Source organism: Corvus hawaiiensis, chromosome 18, assembly GCF_020740725.1.
Source record: "Corvus hawaiiensis isolate bCorHaw1 chromosome 18, bCorHaw1.pri.cur, whole genome shotgun sequence".
Lineage (NCBI taxonomy): Eukaryota > Metazoa > Chordata > Aves > Passeriformes > Corvidae > Corvus > Corvus hawaiiensis.
Window position 1 is genome coordinate 2,994,938 of NC_063230.1, and position 8,041 is coordinate 3,002,978.

Consider the following 8,041-nt stretch of genomic DNA (forward strand, 5'->3'; position numbering starts at 1 on the left):
CGAAGAAATGCAAAACCTGAATTGTTTGCCCAGCTCAGGGCAGGAATTAAGGTGGATCCTTGCTCTGATTTTTTGTTGTGAATGTTTGGGCACTGGGGACTCTCAACACAAGGAACCGAAGGCAATTTGAGGTCAGCTGCAACACTCACTAAACAGGAAAAATAGAAATATCCATGGTTTTTCCAAAGGAGCCCTGACAGCCCCCGGGTGCTGACACTGACTGGAGCAGTGGGGATGGTGGCAGTTAATCTGTAAATGTCTAATGAGCCCCTTGTCCCCCGCCGCCAGCCCAGCCATGACGAGGCCACTGTCAGTGGTGTTTCCAAGTCCAGCCCACGCTCAGCCTGGAGCCTCTTTTCCTCCACATTTGCCAGAGGCTCTCTTTAGCACACCAAAATACTACGGAGCAATCTGAGCTGATTCCTGAATTTTATTTCCCAAAATCACAGCATTTTGATTGACTAAGCAGCAATTAGCATCAGAGCTGTTTTTATTTTCTATCATGCCAGTAGAAACATTGAAGTCAATATACATCAGATTTGTGAAAAATGAGCAAAACCTGGCCCTTTCCAAGCATAATTAGACTTGGGGAATGGCGTTGCTTTCATCTGTAGGTCAGTACCAATATTAGCAATTTGGCTCAGTCTTTTATTCTCATTTCCAAAAAAATTCCTTTTTAGTTACATCCTCCAGAAAGAATCTTCCAGTGACAGAAGCACAACCCCAGGAAGGCCAGGACTTGAGGAATTAGAAGCAAAACTGATGAAGCCTAAATAAACTTGCATAAAGCTGGATGCAGCTTGGTTGTGCTGTCCTCAAGGGTCAACATTTCTCACCTGGAGTCCTGAAGTTCATTGAAGCGACTGCAAATTCCACATCATTGTCACCATCATGGAATTATGGAACGGTTTGGGTTGGAATGGACCTTAAAGCCCATCCACTGCCACCCCTGCCAAGTCCCTGACAGGGACACCTCCCACTGTCCCAGGCTGCTCCAAGCCCCAATGTCCAGCCTGGCCTTGGACACTGCCAGGGATCCAGGGGCAGCCCCAGCTGCTCTGGGCACCCTGTGTCAGGGCCTGCCCACCTTCCCAGGGAACAATTCCTCCCCAGTATCCCATCCAGCCCTGCCCTCTGGCACTGCCCCACATCTGCCCTGGAGCCAGAATTCCCTCTCACCTTGGGGAAGGTGTTGGAGCTGCCCCTGGGCTGTGAAGCTGCTGGGCAGTGCCCAGGTGAGCAGCAACCCCAGACAGCCCTGCAGAGAGCCCAGGGGTGGATCCTGGGCAGAAGCAGCTGTGGGAGCAGTTCCAAAGCTTTGTGGGAGTCCCACAGCTCACCAGAGCCCCAGTTTCTAGACCCTGAAGCCCCCTGCAAAACAGAGCTGGGGGATTCTGTGCAGGGCCCTTTAGGGATTTTAGGGCCTGCTCTTCCCACCACAGAGCTCACAGGGCAGGGCTGGGGAATGGGAACAGCAGGGAAATGGTTTAAAAAGTACCCACGTATTTAAGTGCTTTATTCCACCACAGCTCCCATTTTCCCTGATCAGGAGTCCTGGCTCTGGTAATTATAAGTTATGTGCATAACTCCTGCCCACAGACAACTTTCAATTCGCAGGCAAGCTGAGGCTGCTCAGCTTTGTTCATCACAAATAAAGATTTCCCATATTTGACAGAGGAAGCTCAGCTCAGGCTCTCGTGCTCAAAACAGGAAAATTCAGCCACAAAGTGCTTCCCCTGGTTTTTAATGGTGGGTTTTCATTTCCCAGTCTGGGCTGCACTGGGTTACACGTTAGGATTCTTTTATATATTTCTTATAGTAACACCTGGGTTTATCTGAACACGCGATCACATGCAAGACACAGTTTAATTACACAACTAAGGACACATTGCTTGGTTAATTTTTACTCTCCTGGTGCAAAAATAGACAAAGAACGGGAACAGAAAGACTGGTTTTGCATGAGCCCTTTTGCTGAGAGAGAAAAGGCTTTAAATTCCACACCACTGCTCTGACAGAGCAGAGAAAAGGCACAGGATGGGCAGGATGGGATTGCCACGGGCAGAGCACATGGGAAGCAGGCTGGGCACACTCCGTGCAGTCGCTGCACATCCATCTCTGCTTTACAGGGTAATAGTGTGTGGTGTCTCCGTGCTGGGGAGCCAAACTGCCTGAGCAAGCAAGCTGCTCCTAATGATCCTGGGATTGCTGCTGATGGATCCAAGTGAAAGCCAGGCCCGGGAACCTTGCTGGCATCCTGCAGGAATGGAGATCATCCCAGATGGTAGAGACAGGCAGATGGAAGCAAAAAATCGGTTGTGAATAATCTGCAAACAGAAGCTCCTCAACAGCTGCTGCTCTGAGTCAGGGCATCGACACCGTGCAGCTCCTGTGTGCACAGAGCAGGGAGTGATGCTCCAAGGGCTGGAGCCCCTCTGCTCTGGAGCCAGCCTGGAAGAGCTGGAGAGGAGAAGGCTCCAGGGAGAGCTCAGAGCCCCTTCCAGGGCCTAAAGGGGCTCCAGGAGAGCTGGAGAGGGACTGGGGACAAGGGATGGAGGGACAGGACACAGGGAATGGCTTCCCAGTGCCAGAGGGCAGGGCTGGATGGGAGATTGGGAAGGAATTGTTCCCTGGGAGGGTGGGCAGGCCCTGGCACAGGGTGCCCAGAGCAGCTGTGGCTGCCCCTGGATCCCTGGCAGTGCCCAAGGCCAGGCTGGACATTGGGGCTTGGAGCAGCCTGGGACAGTGGGAGTTGTCCCTGCCCACGGCAGGGGTGGCACTGGATGGGCCTTCAGGGCCCTCCCACCCCAAACCGTTCCATAATTACATGAAAAATGAGGGCAGAGATGCCACCGCCCACCCCCAGCATGTGCTGGAGAAGGCTTTGCCCAGAGGGAGCCCTGCAGCTCTTTGGGTGAAGCCCTCGAGCTGTTCCCCCCCAAGGGCTGTTCCCACTGCTGGGACACATCTGGACATTTGGGCAGAAGGAAACAATCTTGGTTTCTGTAGGCCATGGCCAGAGCCCAAAGTGCTGCTCTCCTGCTGCTCATCCTGTGGGAACTGCAGCCCCTGGTCCCTGGGCACCACCGCTGGCTGACACGGAGCCAATTAGTGGCTCATTAGCAGTCAGCAGCAGCCAGAGCAGGGACAGAGCTGCTGAAGGCAGGGCACGCTCAGACTGCAGAGGAGCTCCTCAGACCAACCTCTCCCACCCCCAAAGCTCGGCCACAGCAGCAGCTCAGGGGCCAGCTGGGGGTCGGCCTGGGCCAGGGGGGAAGGAGAGGCCCGGGAAACACAGGATGCCTGTCCCTGAGTGTGACAGCACTCACTGTGGCTCTGCTCATTATCCCAGGTCCCTTTAGGGGAAGCACCGCTAAGAGCAGAGCCTGAGGCACCTCCCTGTTCCAAGGTTCTCCAGGAAAACACAGCCCAGCAGCAGCCCAGAACCCCTCAGGGACAGCAGTCACAGACACTGTGCTGGGCCAAACCGCCACGCCTGGGGGAAGGATGTGCCAAGAGATGGTTCACAAAGGAGTTGGTAATTCCTCGGATCAAAGGCCGTGTGTAGAGCTCCCCCAGCACCCTGTGGATGTGCACAGCCTGGGCTCCTCCTGTACCTGTGCCCTTCCTGTCATCCTTCCCATGGCCACAGCAGCTCCATTGCAGCTCAGGAGCCTCCACTGTCCCCCAAAATTCCAACAGCCCTGCCAACCCATACTGCAGCATCCCCCTTCCCAGGGGCACCACAGCCTTCCCCACACCATCTGGGGAAGCCCTCACATCCAGAAATGATCCTGCTCCAGCGGTTGTGGAGGAGCAGTCTCAGACATCACTGTGTAAATTGCTGCTTGTAGGTTAGAAAAAACACCCAGAACTCTGCCACTTACTCCCAACGGGAAAAAAGAAAGGGCTGTGCATTTTTCCTCCAGGGACTACCCTTTTCCCATGGAAACTGCACTTTTCATCTTAAAAACAAAATCCAGGGACTGAATATCAAAACTTGTAATTCAGAAACAGAGCTGAAGCACTGCACAAGAGCCTTCCTGGGGTGCCTTCAGCTCTCCTTCCCCTTTGGGCCTTCTTGGGAATCGCATTAGAGCAGGTTTACATCTCTCAGCACTCCCAGAGGCCACGGTGACACTGGCTGCCCCTACACGGTCTGGAGAAGGGTCCAGTGGCTCCTGGAAGCTGCAGATCAGTCAACAAATCCTATCCACAGAGAAGAGCCGGGGCCTGGAGGAGTGAATGACACTTCCCATTAGACACAGCAGCAGTCTGTAGTAATAAAACCCCAATTTTCCACTCAGATATTTAAATTTTGCAAGGAAAGTTCTTATGCTTCAGTTCCTTAGTAGAGTTTGGGATTTTCTAGGGTCCTGCTGTGATTTCTGCTGTGATTTCCTGCTTCCTCTGCCAGTTCTGCCTGGGCTGTGCAGCATGTCCATGCGCTGCGTGTCACTGGGAGCACGCTGGAGCTGCTGAGGGGCCAGCAGCGCCTGTGGGGCTGGGTTTGTGTCCTGGTGGCCTGAGGGCTGCCCCAGCCACGGGCACAGTCAGGAGCTGTTCGGGGCAGCTGTCTAAATACCCACTTTCAAATAACACATCCTCTTCTTCTCCCAGCCCTCTATGGGTGGCATCCAGGAGGGAGACAGGCCAATCATCCTGCCAGGATGTCACCTCTTGTGCCAAGGGGACAATTGGCCAAATGACCAAAGCCTCCTGGCAGTGTCCCTGGGGCAGGGACACTGTGCCAGGTCTGTGTCACTGGGTGGGCTCCCAAGCCCCTCAGTTCAGGAGCAGGCTGGGGTAACCTGCACCCCTCAGGCTTTAGGGGCTGCTGCCTCTGCAAAGCTCTGCCCCAGGACAGTCCCCAAATCCCTGACCCTGACACCTCCGTGTAGTGCTACCAACCATTCCAGGTTTTCCTCAGTGGAGGAGAAGGAGCTCCTTGACATCTGTTCTAGGAGCTGTGGGAAGCCAATTATCCTTGAAGGCAAACTGTCCACAGATAATTGGAAATATAGACTTTTAACTGATGGAGTGTTGACTAAACTGCAGCACCTGCTTTGCTGGTGTCACATTGAATCTCGGAAGCCTCTTGTAATGTTTAGCAGGTGCATTATCCTGTCACATCCAGACAGGTACCACGGCTCTGCCCCTAATTGGAAACCAGGTTTGGAGCATCCCTTCCACAACTGCGCCTGCGCGAGTTAACTGGAGGAATTCTCCTCCCTTCCCACCCCAGGCTGAACAGACACAGCCAGGGGCTGCAGTCTGGGACGCAGTGCAGCGCCGGGCAGTTCCGCTCCTGGCTGCAGAGCAGGAGCAGCACTGAGAGCAATGGAAGGTGGGAAATGGGATGGAGGATGAAGGAGAGCAGCCCATGCCACCACCCCCTGCCCAGAGCCTGTATTCTGTCACTTAACCTGGCCTGGGGACTTCACGGGGCTCTGTCACCTCTGTCCTGGCTGTCTGTGCTCTGCTGGAGTGTTCCAGGTCTCAAGGGACTCTGTGGGAAGGCAAGCAGAGGTTTTGCTGAGTGTCTGTGCAGGGGGAAGCCCTTCCTTGGGGAAGGGCCATTGCATCCATGAGGGAATGGCTGGAGCTGGGCCAGGGCAGGCTCAGGCTGGAGAGCAGGGAAAGGTTCTTCCCCCAGAGGCTGCTGGGCACTGCCCAGGCTCCCCAGGGAATGGGCACGGCCCCGAGGCTGCCAGAGCTCCAGGAGCGTTTGGACAGCGCTGCCAGGGATGCCCAGGGTGGGGTTGTTGGGGTGTCTGGGCAGGGCCAGGAGCTGGGCTGGATGATCCCTGTGGGTCCTTTCCCACTCAGGACATTCCATGACTCTGTGAAGCTGTGCCATTCCAGTCACTGAACCATGTACCAGTCAAAGGAGAGTTGGGATGCAACAGCTACAGCAAAAAGATAAAACTCTGCTCCCTGACCCTGCAGGGATCCCCCCACCCAGGCTGCACTGGGACGGGAAGGTTTGGCCCCAGCAGCTGCTGCAGATTCAGCTCTGACTCTTGCAGGAAATGGAACAGGCACAGTTTTCATGATGCAGGAACAGAGAGTGCCAAACTGCACCCAGCAAAACCATCTGGTCACTCCATGGCCAGTCAGCCACAGCCACACCGATATTTTGCTTCACCATGATGCCTTGAACACTTGTGAAGGAACATTCAGCCAAAGGGAAGAAGCTCTTGAGACCCCACCTGCAGAGCTGTGTCCTCAGCTGGAATCCTCAGCACAAAAAATACATGGAGCTGTTAGAGCAGGTCCAGAGGAGACCATGGAGCTGCTCCAAGGGCTGGAGCCGGTCTGGGAGAGCTGGGGGTGTTCACCTGGAGCAGAGAAAGCTCCAGGGAGACCTCAAAGCCCCTTGCAGAACCTAAAGGGGTTTATGAAAAAGAGGGAGAGCAACTTTTTACTCAGATAGAGAGTGAATGGACAAGGGGGAACATCTTTAAAATAAAAGAGGAGAGAATTTGTTCCCTGGGAGGTTGGGCAGGCCCTGGCACAGGGTGCCCAGAGCAGCTGGGGCTGCCCCTGGATCCCTGGCAGTGTCCAAGGCCAGGTTGGACATTTGGGCTTGGAGCAGCCTGGGACAGTGGGAGGTGTCCCTGCCCAGGGCACGGCTGGGATGGGATGAGCTTTAAGGTTCCTCCCAACCCAAACCATTCCATGATTCCATGAAGACTTGTTTTTCCTGGTACAATGCTCCAGGTCTCCCAAGCTCAGGCACTGGCATTGTGCAGTTTTACCCAACAGAAAAAACCTCTGTGAAAATATCAGTGTCAAAACTTCAACATCTCCACCAGAGGTGGAAGCGTGGTATTGCTGCGGGACAGCCCCTGGAGACAAACTATCCCCAGGGAATTCCCCCAGGACAGCGGGATATCCTGCAGGGATACCTGGGGATTTCCATTACTCTTAAACCCTCTCAACCTTTGGGCACCTTGCTTCAATCAGGTGATCAGCTTTTATTAAAAAAACCCCAACATGTTATTTTCCAAGGCATTCCCTTGCATCCCAGCACCTTCCTGGAGGAAATGGGAAATCCTACAGCTTGGATCCTCTGAGGGAGGAGGAGAATGTGCAGGTGGAGCTGTCCGGGGCTGCGGGAGCGGCTGCTTTTCCCGCAGAGCCGGCGGGAAGGGCTGCACTGAGGTCACAGAATCGACAGCCCCAGCTCTGCTGTTCCCCTGGCAGCACAGCCCATTTGTGTTGGTAATTAATGCCTTGGCTGGGAGAAGATAAATGCTCCAGCTTTATTGTGAAACAGAAGTAAATTGTTAATAAGGTCCAATTAGTGGCAGTTTCCAGTGGAAGCAGCTCTGCACCTTCCCAGCAGCCCCCCGAGGAGGAGGCAGGAGCAGCTCAATGAGCCCCTTCCTGAAGGGCCCCCGACTGGCAGGTCCCTGCAGGGTCTCCCTGGTGGCTACCAGGCTCTGCAGCATCCTGCAGATATGCCGGAGTCCTCTCGTGTGTCAAAGCTTCCCCATGGGCAGCTGGGAGCTGAGGCTGGGGGCAGCTGTGACACGCAGGGATGTCCCACTGTGCCCTGGTTCGGCAGTGTCTGCCCACACTGCCCTGGAGCAGCTTCCCAAGGAAAGGCCCATCAAGCTATGAACTTCCAGCACTACAAACCAACCCCAGCAGGAGCAAATCCCCTCTGGATGAGCCAGACGGGTGTGGGCTCCCTCCAGGATCTGCAGACAGCCTGGCACAGCTGCACTGACACAGGTGTGCCAAAATCCTCCCCTCGGGAAGGGAAGGATGGTCATTTGCCAGGGGACAAAGTCATATTTCAAGTCAACAGCTGGGCCAACACCCAGGAGGAGAGAAGGACAATGAGGACATCAGCTCCATTTCCAAGGGGCCACCTCAGAGAGGCACAAGGAGGCAAAGCTTTTCCAAAGTATTTGCAATGCTCTGCTCGTGCTGGGGAGGTTGTTTTGGCAAGGGAAGTGAGACTGCAGATCCGGTGACCTCCACAACCTGCACTCTCCTCAGCTGTGCCAGCACTCACAGCAAAGGCAGGGCA